At 28.6% G+C, this 18,797-nt stretch overlaps 1 protein-coding gene across 2 annotated transcripts in view; it reads right to left on the bottom strand.

The window, feature by feature from the left end:
- The window catches only part of LOC101241717 (uncharacterized), a 60,677-nt gene that overhangs the window by 31,841 nt on the left and 10,039 nt on the right, over positions 1-18,797 (bottom strand). The window lies entirely within an intron of this gene.

Below are 18,797 nucleotides of genomic sequence, written 5' to 3' on the forward strand. Positions count from 1 at the left end.
TAACTTGAAACTATAAAAAATGATAACTTTGTCGGTACTTCTATACATGGAAACTTCACAGGTATTGTTGCTTATACTGATAACATCATTCTGCTTAGCTCTACTTTCTCTGTTTACAATAAACGTGTAAAATGTATAAAAATGTGTAATTTTTATAATGTTGGTGTAATGTTACTTAATTAACATAAAATTCCAGACTGTCTGAACTTTTGTGAAAAACAACAAGTAACTAATAGTAAAATAACCCAAATGAAAAACTTAATTATCTCGGCTTCATGTGGGATAGAGAAAAATCCAATATTGCCTCACTAAATAGATCAAACATTAACAATAGGGTATTAAATTTTCAAACAACAACGCAAACTCTGATTCAATCTGGTATCTGATTCGCATATCCATCTTTAATTATCCAATTCTATAAATTTTCAGCAGTTCCAACGCTAACGCATGGTCTGGAATTCTGTGAAAAAAGAGAGCTAACAATGCAATTGTTAACTTGATAATAATAATAATATAATAAGACTTGATAAAATTGAAAGAAATGCAGTCAATTTTTTTTTTAATGTATCCAAGTAAAGCAAAATCTATATTAACTCTCTATTTAAAGTTCGAAAAATATCAATGTATGTACAACAAAATAAAATAAACCTATTTATAAAATAAACCATCCGTCCGTCTATTAAATAATGAAGCAACTTAAAATTGTCAATTTCCAACAGTTGTTCAGTAAAACATTCATTTTTAGATGATATAAAGGAAATATGTAAGACCCATTAACTAAACATGAAAAACTTAATTAAGAAGAAAGTCAAAATTTCAAAAAACTTCCTGAAGATACTTATCAAATTCTAGCTTAAAATATAATTACAGTATAGCACAAAATTGTATTTTATTTTATTTAAACAGTTAATATATATAAAAATATTTCAGGCCTTGTTACGAGATTTCGCTGCGTAACGAAAACGCGTAACGCTTTTCTAAGTAACTCAACTCAGCAAATATATTTTGTATTGTTAAATGTTATATTGCATCACTAGCGTCTTTTCAAGTACAACATTGTAATTAAAGTTATTTTATTAACACGTTAAAAATCATACAGTTTTTTTTTCTCACTATAACAAAAGTTACAAATAAAATCTAAGTTCCTATTTGAAAAATCATTTTTATTATTTTTTAAATATGAACTAAATTTTATTTAAAAAAAATATTTTTTCATAATATTTGTTTATTTTTTAATAATTTACAGTTGTTTTTTGGTTATTTTATTAACTGTAAAAATTTTTTCTAATTTTTTTTGTAAACTCTTTTTAATAATGTTTTTAAACAATAAGGAGTTTTTTTTTATTATTTATCAGTTACCGATAACATATTCATGATCATAATTTATTTTCATAAATTAAACGAACGTCTTTAAAACTTTACGTTATTGAATTAACAATAAACAAAATATCTTATTAATAAAATATTTACATCGAAATAAATCGTGCATTTTTTTAAACTATTATGACAAAAAATAATTTTTATATTTAAAAGGAATTTATATTTTTAATTCCTTAAGATAAAACTTAAAACACTTTATTTTTTTTAACTAATTTTTAACAACAACAAAAAAATTATTAAACAAACTGTTTCTTTAACAAAAAATCTATTAGTTTACAATTGCGGTTAAAAGCTTTTACTTATGACTTTATTTCTTCTAAATAAACGTCATGTTAACGACATCAAAAGATAATTTAAATATTCTAAAAGATAAAAGTTTTTGTGTAGCGCAAAACTGCTGAACGCGTAGGCAAATCGCCTTTACGCAGGCAAAATGCGAGCTGCATAACGCTTCTTAACAAGGCATGATATATATACATTTATATATATATTACATTTTTTTAAAAATATATATATTTAAAATATATTATATATAACTGCAAAAAATAAGACTTACTAGCAGTGGATCTAATGGGAACAAAAATAAATATTGCACCCATGCAATAATTTTTTGCCCCTGGCGCAAAATTCCTCGCTATGCAACTGAATTTGTATTTATGGTATTATTGAGGTTTTTTGTTATTGTTGTTTTGATATACTTTTTAAAAGATTTTTACACCATTCAAAGATTTTAATAATTAATGAACATCCCCAAAATTTCATCATCTAATTGCAAACCATTTCAAAGATAAAAATATTTAAACTTTGCCATAAACCAACTGAAAACAGCCATTTTAAAAATGGTTTTGGTCTTTGTTTTTGTTCTGTGTGCAGTGGAAGCTGAAAATATATACACTAACATATTTTTAAACATAACACCTGTCATTTTGACCTTTAACCCATCTTTACTGGGGCGAGTTTAATTACAACAATGCTGATGTAGCTTGATTTTTTTTTTTCTAGTTGACTAGAATAGTTTAGTTAGAGTTGTTATAAAGAATTGGATAATAGTCTTTTCTTTAACAAAACAAAACAAAAGATGGTCAAATTTACTTAAATTTGTTACTTATAAATTAGGAATTATGAAAAATCAAATGAAAAAAAAAGTTGGTACTCTTAAGTGCCTAATACATGGAAGTTAATGTTTATTAATTTTTAGAAAATATTCCCACCCTGAGCTTATTAAGACCCTCTTCCCAGTTTTATTAAGTTTTACTTGTTATGAACAAAGAAACTGTATGTCAAAACTAAAAAAAAAAAAAATTTTTATCAGTTATTATTTTTTAGTTACAACTTCCTCCACAACTCTAAACACAATTGAAGAAGATAAGAGCAAGAAAATAAGTGTAAAATTCAAAAACATTAACTCCTAAATTAGCAATAACACTTGCCACTATTGCATTATGTTGCCTAACTGGAAGTCCCTTGCCTATTGCTGTGAGAACTGTTTTCTTTAAAATAATTTTAAGTAAAAAAAAAAACAGGTAGATTGTTTATACCTGCTTCATATTCATAGTCAGAATGTATTAATCATTCTTACTATGAATTACCTTTAAGGCTCAGTTTTATAAAACTAAATAAAATAATAAATGCCCCATCATATAAAACATGTTGTAGCAAGTATAATGCAGAAAGAGATAAAATAATAAAACGGAGAAAAGGATGGTAAATAAATTAAATATTGATATTGTTTACCAATAATTGTGTTAACCAATGGTGAATAAAAAAATAACTGTTTATTAATTATTAAAACTAATCTAGTAACTCAAAACTTGTTTAGTATAATAATAAAATTTAATAAAATATTTAGAAACAATAAATAAAAAAGTCAGATTCTAAATTTCTTCATTAAATTATTAGCATAGAGTGTACTGTCTGCGCTATGGCAAAATATATGAGATCTCAGTACTTTGAAATCTTTAGATGATTGGTATATACTATATTACGAGGCTGGATTGCCACACAAAAGAATGCAGGAATTCAAGATAATTTTAATGAACATACATTGAAGATCTTTAAAAATCTTTGCCTTAAAAATTCTATATTTTATCAGACTTTAATAAATATTACTTTTCCATAGAAAATTGTGAAGTGCTTGATCAAGGAAGAAGATAAATCCAAGTTGGTGTTAGATGTTATACCTTTTCCAGAACTTCACATACTGATGGGCTTTGTAATTCATATGTTATCATTCTTAACTCAATTGTGACCCAAGTTTAAGATGTGGGTTTCCAGCTTGGGATGAATAAGAAAGGATATCATTGTGGAACTTATGAAGGAAGTACTTCAAAACGGATACTAGAACAGTGTGATGAGCTGGACAATCTGTCAATAGTAGAGCTGCTACCTCTATTAGAACCCCTGCAAAAGTTCTGTGTGGTAGTTCAATGAACATTTGGAAACAATTTGGATCCCAATTACAAAATGACACTCGGACATTTACGCTATCTTACGTGGTTACCCAAGAATACAATAAGGAGGTAGGCTAATGTCCCTTTTTGCTTTTAATAATATTGTCTGCCTCAGTACAATTTTTAGTATTTCACTATAATTTATACATAATACAGTTCTCAAAGAGATATTATTACAATAAACAGCATTATTTAAAATTATTTGATTGATATTTTATTACAGCATCTTGAAAAGGATCTGACTGTCACTTGGAAAGTACATGCTATTACAGCACACTTAGAAGATTCTATCTCCAGATTAGGCCATTCTCTTGGAAGATTTGTAGAGCAGGCTTCTGAAGCAGCTCATGCTAAAATAAAGCCGCTGTTGACACGTTCAATGTTTCCCAAATGAGTAAAAAACAACTGATAAGAAGCAAGAGAATTGCAGAGGTATTTTGTAGTTGTTTTTTTTTTTCTTTTGTATTTATTTGATTCAGACAACAAGTACAGTACAAGGTTCATAGCTAAGAAAAAAAAAAATAATAATTAATTAAAAGTTCTGTTTAATCTATACACAGCTCCATTGCTATTGGTACAGGTAACTAACTGATTTATAAGGCTAAGTCTGTAGTTATGCAATAGGGTATCTAGATTAGGCAAGCCTAGTACCATAAACATATTTGTAGCGCTTGAGTACTAGTCAAATCCAAAAAACATTTTAGTACATTTCTTGGAACAAGAATCTAGGTTTAACATAATATTTGCACTAAAATTAGCCCATAGAGCCACATCATAGAAACAGAGGCAGTAGGTCTTCAATAGCTGCACTTTTACCTTGATGGAGTATTTCTTGAATCATCTGATTAATATGCTTGTACACGTATAAAGACATTTAATCTCTCGATTTATATCAGCATTATCAAACAAACCATTTTCTATAATGTGACCCAGATACTCGAATTTGTCAATGAAAGCTAATTCACATCCAGCTAAGGTAAACAGTGGAAAATTATTTGACACGATCCTACATCTCTTTAGGTTAAATACCATACACACTATTTTTTTTTTTTTGTATTAAATGATATGTTAATGATACTGGCTTCAACATTTAATGCAGTTAATAATTTTTGCAATGCAAACCAAGACAAAGTAATTAGTATGATATCGTCGGCATATGCCAAAAGATTCAAAAAAGTTCCACCTATGTTACATTCAATATGCATATTTGTAATATTGAAAATCAGTTATCTTATATAAAATATGAACAAGAACGGTGAAAGAATTCCACTTTGCCATACACCATTGCTTATGTTAAAGCTATCAGAGTTTACTTTCTGCCATCTAACAAACATGGTTTGATTCTTGTACCAAGATGCAAGTAGACAGACAACATTCTTGGCAATACCCTGATCAATTAATTTAGAAAATAGTTTCCAATAATTAACACTATCGAAAGCTTTGTTGAAATCTATAAAGCATGTGAATAAATGGCTTCCTCTAGAAAAATAGTATTTAATTGTCTTTTTTTAATAATATGTGTAAGACATTGTGAAATGATTTTTCTTGAAACCAAAGTGAAAATCATCAGCATTCTTATGATATTCGATTCTTTCTAATAAAATACCTTCAAGTATTTTAGAACAAGTGAGAGAGATTGCGATTGCTATGTAATTATTCACATCTGTTAAGTCTCCAATTTTAGATTTTACTAGAGGTATTACCATGGCTTCAGAAAATGTTGATGGCAAATGTCCACACAACAAGCATAAATTAAAAAAAATACTTAGATAGAGAGACAGTCTATGTCCTCCATATATAAATGATTCCATAAACAAGTTTTTTATTTTTTATTTTTATTTTTAATTTATTTTTGTTCCATAGTATACATTTTCGTGATGACATAATAAAGATTCATTAAGATTGAATTTACATATAAATATAAAAAATTACAAACATAAATAATAAACAAACTTCTGTAATATGAACTGTAAGAAGAACGCGAGAAACTTGCAGAAGACCAAAAGGTCTTATAATCAAGAGCCGCTTTACGTTGTCATACATATATATATATATATATATATATATATATATATATATATATATATATATATATATATATATGTATGTATATATATATATATATATATATATATATATATATATATATCTATATATACGTATAGAAAAATATAAATTTTTACAAAATTTTTACGTTAAATTGTTACATTTTAATTTATTTTTGTTCCATAGTATACATTTTTGTGATTACATAATAAAGATTCGTTAAGATTGAATATACATATAAATATAAAAAATCACAAACATAAATAATAAATAAACTTCTGTAATACGAACTGTAAGAATCAATCAAGTTATCTGGTCCAGCAGCTTTTCACTTTTTTTGCTTAAGCAAAGCATTAATAACATCTATAATGGTAACTCTAATAGGTATGTCTAGCAATAAAAAATGCACTTTCTGTTCAAACTGTATTCTATGCTGGTTATCATTAAGTGAATTATATAGTGCTAGAAAATGTGTCTTCCACATAGTGGCAATGTCCTTGCCACCAGTAACTCTGCCAGTACTAGCAACATGATTGGTTGTCTTTACATTACTAATTTCATACACTCTGTTCCAAAACTTTAAAGGATCGCTGTTATTGATATTTTCTGCACATTATTGATATTTTCTAATAATTCTATGTTTAGGCTTTCCATCAATTACCCATTGTTTGAATGCATCCCTGGCAAACTCATGTTTATCTGCAACATAGTCATTCCATGCGGGAACATTAAATTCAGAATTAACTTTTAAAACCCTATGAGGTATCATGTCAGCTACAGCAGATTGCATATATTTCATAATGTTATTGTAAAAAAGAACAGAACAAACAGAAAAATACTTAAAGGTACTTCTACTTTTTGAAGTAAATAATCTACCCTTTGTTCTTACTGAGCATAAAATTGAAAAAAATAATGGTCTATGGTCAATGGTATATCTCTATTTACTGACCATAAAATTGAAAAAATTAATGGCCTATGGTCTGATGGAATGACTTCTGTTAATAATGAAACATTTGCTATTAATTTATCCTCAGCATGGCTATATATGACATGATCTAGTCAAGAAGTATTCTTACTATCATCACTAATATAAGTAAAAGCATTACTTAACCTGTTTATATTGGATTTAATCAGATTATTTTCGGCAGCAAGGTTTGAGAACTCGTCATAAAATCTTGACCCTTCATGACAATTAAAATCACCTGCAATAATAGTATATACTGCATCTGTTTCTACTATAATAGCATTCAAATTTGAGCATATATCAATGTAGGCCTAAAGACTCTCCTCATCATTATAATTAGTAGGCATGTATACTAGTAAATGACCAAGGTTGATATTTGACCGGGGCCAGGTTTAATAAAATATAGCCAGAGCCGGGTTTGTGACCGGGGCTGCATAAACATTTATACATCCTAAAGTATATTTTTTTAATTCAAAATTCATGTTATATTTTGTATATATATGCATATATAAACATCATTGTGATCAACATGATCATCATAATCATAATTATCATCATCATCATCATCATTATCATCATCATCATTATCATCATCATCATCATCATCATCATCATCATCATCATCATCATCATCATCATCATCAACAGCTTAAAGGAGGAAGGCTTGACGATGATGATCATCATCATCATTATCATCATGATCATGATCATTATCTTTATCATCATCATCATCATCATCATCATCATCATCATCATCATCATCATCATCATCATCATCATCACATCATCATCATCATCAGGCTTTAGTCTTCCTCTTTTAAGCTGCTTCTTTATTATAAACAATTTAGAGCATTTTTTTTCCTAACTAAAGCTCATTCAGACAGTATGTAAGGCACTCTCTTCAAATTTTCTTACTTCTACCACAACCATTTTCTATTGAAGCTGTTACCTCTATACATGTTAATACCATAAATTACCTTATTCTTTTCTAACAAATGTTGTTTGACACAACGTTTTTTCTAATCTGTCTAAGATTATGGCTTCTTTTCATGTCTTGCTAGAGTTAGACCACACATCCATCTGATCATCTTCTCTTTCGGCAAATACTACATCATATATATACTAAAGTTTATATAACAATGAAAGGATATTGTAAGACAGCATCTAAATAAATACCAAACAGATATGTTTATATCCATAATATGTATACAAAAAGTCCATCTTGTAAGATTTTATTCCTTCTGGAATAAAAGTTTGAAAGCTTTTATTACTTCTCCTCAGTTTTAAGTCAAGCCTCATTCTACTCCACATTTTTCAACATTATTCACTTATTTCATCTTTATTATAAAAACATATCTCTTAAAAACAAATGTCTTTTTTATTATTGCAATAAGCTAATGTATAAATAAAGTCCTGTCTGATGTAAAGCTCTGTTATTCTCAGTTTACTAAACCTTGTATCCTATCTCAGATGTTAGGTTCTAGAGACTTTTGGTTAGTTTTCAACAGTGTCATTAAATAAAGCAAGTCTAACATTTAATCTCTAATTCATGGGTCTGATCTTTTTACTTTTCCCCAGAATATAGCAGAGTTATTTGCAAATAAATCTTACTCTAGTTTGACTCTCAAATATAATGGCCATACTCTCCCTGAGAGTTAATCAGATGAACCCATTGTTAAACAACAAAATTACTCTGATTTCCCATACTAAAATTAACTCTCAATTAACTCTTCTACAGTTTTTTTTTTTTTTACATTTTCACTTCCAACAAGGCTGCAAGCAACCACTAATTAGCGTTGGAAGTTACTAGAAGAGAAAAGACGAATATTGTAGAGCAAGATAACAATTGCCAGACGACATAAAATACTGCAAATTATATGAATCAGGAAAGCAAGATGAAGGAAGCGAATTCCAAAGAGCTGATGTTCGAGGAAAAAAACTAGACGAATAAGAGTTTTTGGACCACTTAGGAATAGTCACACAAAGAGGATGAGACTTAATAGAATAACAAGTAACATGAGAATGCATTTTAGTAGATGGCACAAGATATGCTAGCTCTTTAGAGCAGTGCCCATTATAATATCTGTAGAAAAGAGAAAGAGTATCAACATTACAACAATGGGATAATAATTGGAGGTTGGCTGCAAAAGCAGGTCTAACTATGTTTACACTGCGTTACTTCGGAGACCACAAATATTAGTGAATGATAGGTTCAGAGAACTTGGTGATGATGATGGTTTTTTGTATTTTATAGTTTTTAGTACGTTATTCATTTTTAAATTTGTTAAAGAAATAACTCAAAGCACGGATAGTACTCAATACACTATTTAATAGCCCAAGCAATTGCCTCATTACTTTAAATAAACCCTAAGCCAAAACAAAGGGCTCCAAATGTGGCCTCCGCAGTGCACACCAAAAGTACAAACAGGGACACCATCCATGTACAACATGACACTTTTAATACTTGAGTCATTCCATGCCAAGTGGTGCAAATTTTAATGAGGTCTCTCATGGACCATCTCAGATTTTATTGAAATTTTTTGATTTTGTACATATATATGTTAAAAGCATGTTTTGAAAATTTTAGATCAATATCTAATATGGTTCTTGAGAAAACGCTATTTAAGTAGTGGGCTATTTTGCATAAAATTTCACTCTACAAGAAAAAAAGGTTTTTTCATCATTTTTAACAGCCAATAACTTTTGAACAAGTTAGTTTTATACTTCAATTATTATAAGATAGCAAGTGTGCTGTGGATACTTTGAAAAAAGAAAAAAATATTATTTCTGGCATCTTAACTTTTTCCATAATGGCGGGCTAAAGTTGATTTTTTTGTTTTAAGAATAAGTTTTTTTGTGATTTTAAAGACCTTAATCTTAAAAACTAGTTACAAAGTTAATACAAATCAAATTGTCTGCTGATCTACATGTGGTGGATAAACATTTTTAAAAAAATCAGTTGATTAAAGAGCTGCATTCAAAAGTCATAGGTCTCCAAAATGAATCAGATCGAGATTTTCGTAAAATTGATCTGTAATGCAAAGCATCTGTTACCTAAGATGGCACTTTTTTTTTTATATAAAATTTTTTATACGCATCAATTAAAGACTGTTAATTAATAAAAACCAAAAAAATTAATGGGCGCTTATTTATAACCCCCAAAAGGTAGTCTCTAAAAGTCAGGTAAATTTTCCATAAAAAATTATTACTTTTTAAAAGTTTAGTTATTGTTTCATTTAATTCTATATTACTAGTATGTCAATCTAAAAAGTACTAATAAAACCAAATAAATTTTTGTATTTTAGAACTAATTAATAATAAGTAATATGCCTGAGCTTTCTACTTGCTGTATTGGTAAAGCATTAAATGAACAGTGCTATCTATCTAATAAAAGTAAACGCTACCAAGAACTGTCTAAACTAAACCAAGAGCTTATTTCTTTGAGAAGCAAAATAAATCCCATAGATTTTATTTGTAGCTATCACAAGAAAGTTTACTTGTCGAGGTATGAGAATGAACATCGCAGGTATTGTTGTAATCCGTTGAACAAGCACGCAAAAAATGTGAAAAGTAAGTTTCAATATTTAATATCTTAATTTAATAAAAATACCTTAATAACACTAAATAAATAAATAAAAAAATATTTAATAATTATTTCCGTTATTTTTTAGATTCTCTTAGAGTTATCAGTCTTTCATATGCCAAAGATTTTGGTTTAATACCTGGTCAAAAAATTTGCACTAGTTGCAGAAAAGTTCTGAATTGCAAACGTAATACAAAAGAAAATGAACTCCAAGAAAAAGAAATTTATGTTGACAACCATACATTAAAAGAAGATCTTAATTCAAGTATTGCAAGTTTTGGATGCTCACCTCTAAAACTTGTTTCAAAAAAAGATTTAGACAATATTATGACTCAAATTAAGTCAAAATTTGAAAAAACATTGTCAAATTCTGAAAAAATCACACTTCTTACAGTCACTCCAGACAGTTGGTCAATAGAGAAAACTCAGAAGTTTTTTTTTACTTCAAAAAGATCTGTAGTACAAGCCAGAAAATTAAGTAAAAAAAGTGGAATACTATCAAAACCTTCTCCAAAATCGGGTAGAAAACTAAGCGAAGATGTAATTACAGAGGTTGTTCATTTCTACGAATGCGATGAATATTCAAGGGTTTGTCCAGGAAAAAAAGAGTTTGTTTCAGTTAAAGTAGATAGTAAAAAGCAACATATCCAAAAGCGCCTTCTACTAGTCAATATGAAAGAGCTACATATTGAGTTTAAAAAGAAATATAATTATCTTAAAGTTGGATTTTCAAAAATTTGTGAGCTAAGGCCCAAGTGGTGCATTCCTGTGGGTGGTGCTTCTGGTCTGCATGCAGTTTGTGTTTGCCAGTACCATCAAAATGTAAAGCTCCTTGTACAGAAAATTCCTGGAATTTCTGATTACAAAATCTTATTAAAATTAATGGTTTGTAGCATTGAAAATAGAGATTGTATGCTGCATAGCTGCGATAAATGTCCTGCTAAAAAGGTTTTGTTAGACTACATTGACACTTTGTTTACAGAAAAAGAAATTAGTGAAGTTAACTTTTATCAATGGCAAAAATCAAATTACCAATGTACTTTAGTACCAGCAACTCTACCTTTAGATGAATTTATTGAAATGGTTTATGAACAGTTAGATAGTTTACGAGTGCATCATTTTATATCAAAAAGTCAAGCCACCTACTACCAACATTTGAAAACTAATTTAAAAGAAAATCAAGCTTTGGTTCTTCTTGACTTTGCAGAAAACTATAGTTTTCTAATACAGGATGCAGTGCAAGGTTTTCACAGGAATAACAGCCAAGCAACTGTGCACCCCTTTGTTGCGTATTTTATAAAAGATGGAAAACTTGATAGTCAAAGTTATTGTGTTATATCAGATCATCTGAAACATGGAACAGATGCTGTTCATTGCTTTATCGGTAATGTTATTGATAAACTTAAACAATTACAAACATTTGAACACATTATCTATTTTAGTGATGGAGCTGCATCACAATATAAAAATTACAAAAATCTTATCAACTTATGCTACCATAAACACGATTTTGACATGACTGCAGAGTGGCACTTTTTTGCAACATCGCATGGTAAAAGCCCTTGTGATGGTGTTGGTAGAACAGTGAAACGTCTTGTTGCACGAGCCAGTCTACAATCACTAAACGATCCTATTGACACACCAAGCAAAATGTACAGCTGGTGTGTTCAACACGTCAAAGGAATATCTTTTTTTTTTGTTGACAAAGTTTCAATAGAAACACATACTACAAACTTCAATTTGGAAGAGAGATATCGTTCTTGTTTGACAATACCTGGGACACAAAACCACCACAGTTTTATCCCAATGTCACTTACCTCAATAAAAATAAGAAGAGTCTCATTTGATATTATTTGCACTAATGTGGATTTTTCTACTTGCAGAATTTATATTAATAAAATTTCCAGTTACTCACCAGGAGAATATGTGGCCTGCGTTTACGATGCTCAATGGTATTTAGGAAATATTCTTAGTATTTCAGAAGAGCATCAAGATCTTAATATGAAATTCATGAAAAAGTCTTTATGTAACAAGTTTACGTGGCCATGCAGAGATGATCTTTGTTGGGTACCTCTAATGCATATTTTATGCAAAGTGCAATCTCTTAAAGTCCAGTCAAACAGAGGAAGATTTTATAGTATTGACTTAAAAGAAATCAATGAGATTATTTTATTATTTGAAAAATTTAACTTTTTGTAAATTTTATTATTTTTGTTTATTTTCTTAAAAACATTTTGTTTGTTTTTCATTAAAAAAATTATTGTATTATAAAGAGGGGAGGGGACAGAGGGGAGGGGACTTTATCTATTGGGATTTAAAAGTTCTTTATCTAAAGGGATTAAAAGGCTTTAAGCATTGATATTTTTTAATTGATATTTCATAATAAATAACATTATATAATTCAATGCATTTATTTATTATGTCAATTTCAGAATTTTATGGAAAATTTACCTGACTTTTAGAGACTACCTTTTGGGGGTTATAAATAAGCACCCATTAATTTTTTTGAATTTTATTAATTAACAGTCTTTAATTGATGCAATTAAAAAATTTTATAAAAAAAAAAAAGTGCCATCTTAGGTAACAGATGCTTTGCATCACAGATCAATTTTAAGAAAATCTCGATCTGACTCATTTTGGAGACCTATAACTTTTGAATGCAGCTCTTTAATCAACTGATTTTTTTAAAAATGTTTATCCACCACATGGAGATCAGCAGAAAATTTGATTTGTATTAACTTTGTAACTAGTTTTTAAGATTAAGGTCTTTAAAATCACAAAAAAACTTATTGTTAAAACAAAAAAATCAACTTTAGCCCGCCATTATGGAAAAAGTTAAGATGCCAGAAATAATATTTTTTTTCTTTTTTCAAAGTATCCACAGCACACTTGCTATCTTATAATAATTGAAGTATAAAACTAACTTGTTCAAAAGTTATTGGCTGTTAAAAATGATGAAAAAACCCTTTTTTCTTGTAGAGTGAAATTTTATGCAAAATAGCCCACTACTTAAATAGCGTTTTCTCAAGAACCATATTAGATATTGATCTAAAATTTTCAAAACATGCTTTTAACATATATATGTACAAAATCAAAAAATTTCAATAAAATCTGAGATGGTCCATAAGGGACCTTTGCACCACTTGGCATGGAATGACCCACTTAGATTTTTTTCAGCTATTGAAGGAATCAGCCTCTCTGAGAGCTGACACAGAGTTCAGGAAACCTGATTACCAGCCAGCCTCAGAACCATAAAACTGAGTTTTAGAGCTGTACCCTTATTAGGAGATAATAGAATGAGTCGGATAGTCATAAAAACAGAGACACAAGCAAAACTACTGCATTGATGAAAAAGATTCAGCATTTAACATCCTCAACTGGAAACAATGTATTAAAAATACATCGAGGCTGGTCAACATATAGAATCTGTTTACCCCTTAAGTCTTTGCTTAGGAGGCCTTCTACAAGACAATAGCCGGATGCATTTAACATCTGCCCAAGATGAGTTTTTTTATCGAGACACCATCTCTAGCCTCTACTCAATCAAGAGCCTCAATGCAGGGAGTGTTATAAGTCGAAGTGGCATCTTCTAGCCTCTGACTAAAAAGATGTATTATACAAGATAGCAGGACATAAAGCAGATTGTGATTTGTGCTTAACTGGGTTACATGTTACCAGTAGCAGGATAACCTGATGGAAGAGTTTTTGCTTTAGACAAGATTTCCATTAAAGTCTTAAAAAAGTGTTCTCCGGAACTCTCTTTAATTTTTGTTAAACTTTTAAAAAATGATAAATAAATGGTTCCAATTTTTCAAAACTCTAGAAAACACTTTGACCTCTCCAAGTATCCTATGATGACTCTTCACACTGTTATTAGTTTCTTATAATTTTTTATGTAAAGGTTTTGAGGTTACTAAATTATTTCTTTATAACTGCAGTTGTAAAATTATTCTTGAAAGCCTACCCTCTTCTTTATTTTAAGTAACTTTAAGGGTACCACAAGGTTCTATATTTGCTCCTGTATTATTTCTTATCTACAATAACAACCTTAATGAAATCTAAAGTGGCTCTATTTGCTGATGACTCAACTTTATACTCTTGTGTTGACAAAAAATCTTCAGGCTTGCAGTGGCTTATGGATTTAAATTCTGAACTTAAAATCTGCAAATTTTGTTAGACAACAAAGCTCATTTATTTACTGCAAAAAAAAATTATAATATTGTTGACATTCCGATATTGACAAATAACAACCCTCTTACTCTCAGACAAAGTCTAAAAGCACATTGTAAATGTAATTAGACCGGCTTTATCTGCCAAGCTGGAGCGACTCTCCCATTGTTATGAGGGTGCATTTCTTTCTTTTTTTACAAATACTATAATGGTCAATGCTCAAACAAGCTATCATCTCTATAACAATAAAGCAAAACTTATTCTTGATTTGCTATTTATTCAACAAGTTGCATCCTTTTACTGTGTTTGTCCCTTCATGCTGTAAAATCTTTTTAAAGTAACTCATTACTTAATAGTGGTTGCTTGCAATCTTGTTGGAAATAAATTAGAGTTTAAAAATATATAAATGTATGCCAGTATTTAATATATAGTAATAGTAAAATTATAATATATTAAAGTATGATAAATTTTTTTACAGCCCTGGCTATCAACCCCTGCAAAATTTAATAATATTGCCAGGGCCGGATTTTCAAAAAGTCTTATTTTCAGCCGGGGCCGGCTAAAAACGACATTTATACATTCATAGGCAGCACCAGCCCAATATTGGTAACAATATACAAGTATGTAATCCTTGATTCAAGTGATTCAACAATTTTAATACAGCCCACAAGACTTTTGCAATACAATATCGCAGTACCACCATAAGGCCTTCAATTTAGTACATTTGATGATATGTTAACTGCAGACAATCCAGTACCATAGAAATCAGGATTTATACTGTTCAATGTATCAAGGTCACAATGCAATAGTCAATGTTTTTGTAATAACACAAAGTCATATGATATACACAAATTTTAATTGAAAATAATCTGTTCTTTAAAGACCGACAAGTAGTGCAAACCTGTAATCAAAGAACATTGTCAAAGCTATAATGTACTAATAAAGGTTATTTTGTAATTGATTTTTTAACAATAATGTCGTAGTCTTGTAATATGTAACTTAAAACTAATAAACATTGTATTATCAATCATACTTTTGATTTAAATACTAATTGAAGAAACAAAACCATTATAAATCTTATGAAAAACATATGAAATTTTTGCAAATTTAAAAAATTTTCTCAAAAAAAGCCACTCATTAGATTTTTTTAAAGATCCTTAAAACATATGATATTAATGACCTAAATCCATTAAAAATTTCGGTGTTGTAGTGTAGTGAATTTAATAGTCTATAATTATTTCTAAGCCAACATAAAAGGCTTTATTCTTCATATAAATATATGTAAACTAAAATATACAAACAGGTTAGTTTTAGTTTACACATAATAAAACTCAACAAAGATAATAATAAGATGAAGAATCAGCACAGGGGTCATATCTTGTATACCTTGTATATCTTGTATGCTGTCTCTATACCTAAACCTATATTTGTGAACTGTGTCAACCTCGTACTCAAAAGAAGGGAAATAATAAAAAAATCTCAAAAATAATATTTGTTTTATAAAAAACATTTTAAAAATACTTTTTGTGTTTTTTTATTAAACTTTTTTTATAAAACATATATATATATATACATTTTTTAACATTAGGGACTATTTAAATGTTTAAGGGTCTTGGGGGCAACTCTTAAAGTATTTTTTATTCAAAATTTTTATTTCCAGTGTTATTTTATTATATAGTACAAATTAAGAGGTATTTAAATACAATTTTTGAAAAATGTTATTTTTTTTACAAATTTTTTTTTTACTATTTTATTATTAATTTTTTTTAATACTATTTTTTTTTTACAATTTTTGAAAAAATTTTTTTTACTCTCAGATGCTTAACACAAGGTGAGGTGGGAATGAAAGGATGGGTGGGATTTTTTATCCACATCTCATAAATGGGGGGGGGGGGGAATGAGAAAAGAATGTGGGGGTAGAGAAGGACGAAATAGAATTCTTAATAAACAAGTGAGTGGGAATTTTTGACTAATTGTATTATTATTTTTTTATTATTTATAATTGTATTATTAATTGTATTAACTTATTTTTCATTAGGTAGCTAACTTGAGTTCTACAAATTTAAAGACTTTTTAGTTTTACTATAACATGGTTTTACCAAATTCAATGATGTGCTCAGCATTTAGAATTTTTTTTTCTTCATGCTGCATAAAAAACTGTTGGCACCAGAACATAGTTCAATCTTATTGTTTAATCAAAATAAAAGTATTGTATTAAAAGTATTGTATCAAAGGTCAAAGAGTTAATAATGAAATATTACTGTAAAGTTACATACTTGTCAAGTCAAATGAATATATGCACCTTGAAATGTGAATATACCTTGAAAGAATGAAAGTATGCACATCGAAGTATGAATATATGTACTTTGAAAGAATTAATTTATGCACCTTAAAAGATTGAATATAGCAATATAATGAATATACGCAAATTTTAAAAATCTGCTATTTAAAAGAAATAATAATTTTTTTTTTTATATAAAAAAAAATTATTTACTATATTACTTATTATATTACTCCCTGTTAACATCAGAACCGACGACACCAGGGGGTTCCTCTGTCCCCCCACTTTTTTTCTAAGTAACTTTTTTTCTTTTTTTTTTAAAGAAAATTCTAGATATAGAGGATTTTTTTTTGAAACATTAATGCTTGTGCCCCTCCACTTCGAAATCAGTGTCATCAGCCCTGAACATGATATATATTAATTCATGATATATATGAAATATTATTCTTATTTACAATTAAACAAGATTCAAATAATATAAATTGTTTTCTTGATTTAAGTTGTTATTTTTTGGTGACTTTTAAGCATGTTTAAATATATTTGATAAATAATATGAAGCATTCTACAACAAAAGTAAATTAAAACCACGCTTAGTTGAAACAGTCACAAAAATAATAGTAGACTTAATCAAATCGAAGGATAACAATTGAATCAAACAAACACTAAGAATCTTTAGAAATAAAACATAACACAAAAACAAACAAAATTCTCTAAGAAAAAAAGTTTCTCTAAAAAAAGAAAAGGTTTTCTGAGAAATTAAATAAATTTTGTTTTTTAGATTCTTAGAAAACATCATCACTTCCAACATGGTTGCAAGCAACTACTATTAGAGTTGGAATTTACTGGAAGTTTATAAAGCAAGATAAAGAATAACAGACAACTTAAAACATTTGCATATTATATGATTTAGGAAAACAAGATGAAGAGAGCAAATTCCAAAGATGTTCAATGAAAAAACTTAAACAAATATTTGAAGCACTTCGCAATAAAAAGATGAGACTTAATTGAATAAAGACTAACATAAAAATGAATTTTAATAAATGGCACAAGAGCTGCTATCTTTTTAGAGCAGCACCCATTATAGTATTCATTGAAAAGAGAAAGAGAAGCAATATTACAATGATGTGACAATGGTTGATGGTAGGCTGCAAGAGTAGGTCCAACTATGTTTACAATCCATTTTTGCACCTTGTCTAAAAAAGGAAGGGTGTCATCAAAAGATTTGTTGCCATATCTGAAGATACTGTTGCCATATCTGAAGATATGGCAACAATATTCTATACAAGGACAGATAAGAGATTTATAGAGATAAAGAATAGAATCTGAAATAAGAAAGTGAAGAGTACGATAAACAGGTGCAAAATAAAAAGGTAGTATCAGAAGCAAACAATGCCACCTTAGATGTGAGAATTTCTGGGAGATTGTTAACGTAAATTTAAAAAAGTATAAGGCCAAGAATAGAACCTTGAGAAACTCCTGATGTTACAAGAAATGAATAAGAATACTGTCCATTGAGGACAGCATTCTTAACACAACTTTTATAGTACAAAATAATTAGATGGAAGTTTCATTATCTCAAATCTTGGAGAGTCATACTTTAATCAACCCACCCAATCTTGCACCAAAGATGTTTTCCACTATTGTTGGTGAAAGCAATCTTTGTATTTCATTATATGACTGCATTTAACTATATGATCATTGTAATTTGCTATTCTCTTTAATTCACTTTATTTCTTTTAAAAATATAAAACAAAAATATTTGTAACGTTGTGTTAAAAATTTACATCAATTAACATTATGCACTTTAGTTTATTTTATGTACAATAGTTTAAATTAAATCATAAAATTTTAAATCTCAGACATGTATTTTTGTACATGTTTAAAATAAAATTCAAAAGAAACAAAGGAGAGGATAAGGTATAT

Source organism: Hydra vulgaris, chromosome 04 (genome assembly GCF_038396675.1).
Source record: "Hydra vulgaris chromosome 04, alternate assembly HydraT2T_AEP".
Taxonomy (NCBI): Eukaryota; Metazoa; Cnidaria; class Hydrozoa; order Anthoathecata; family Hydridae; genus Hydra; species Hydra vulgaris.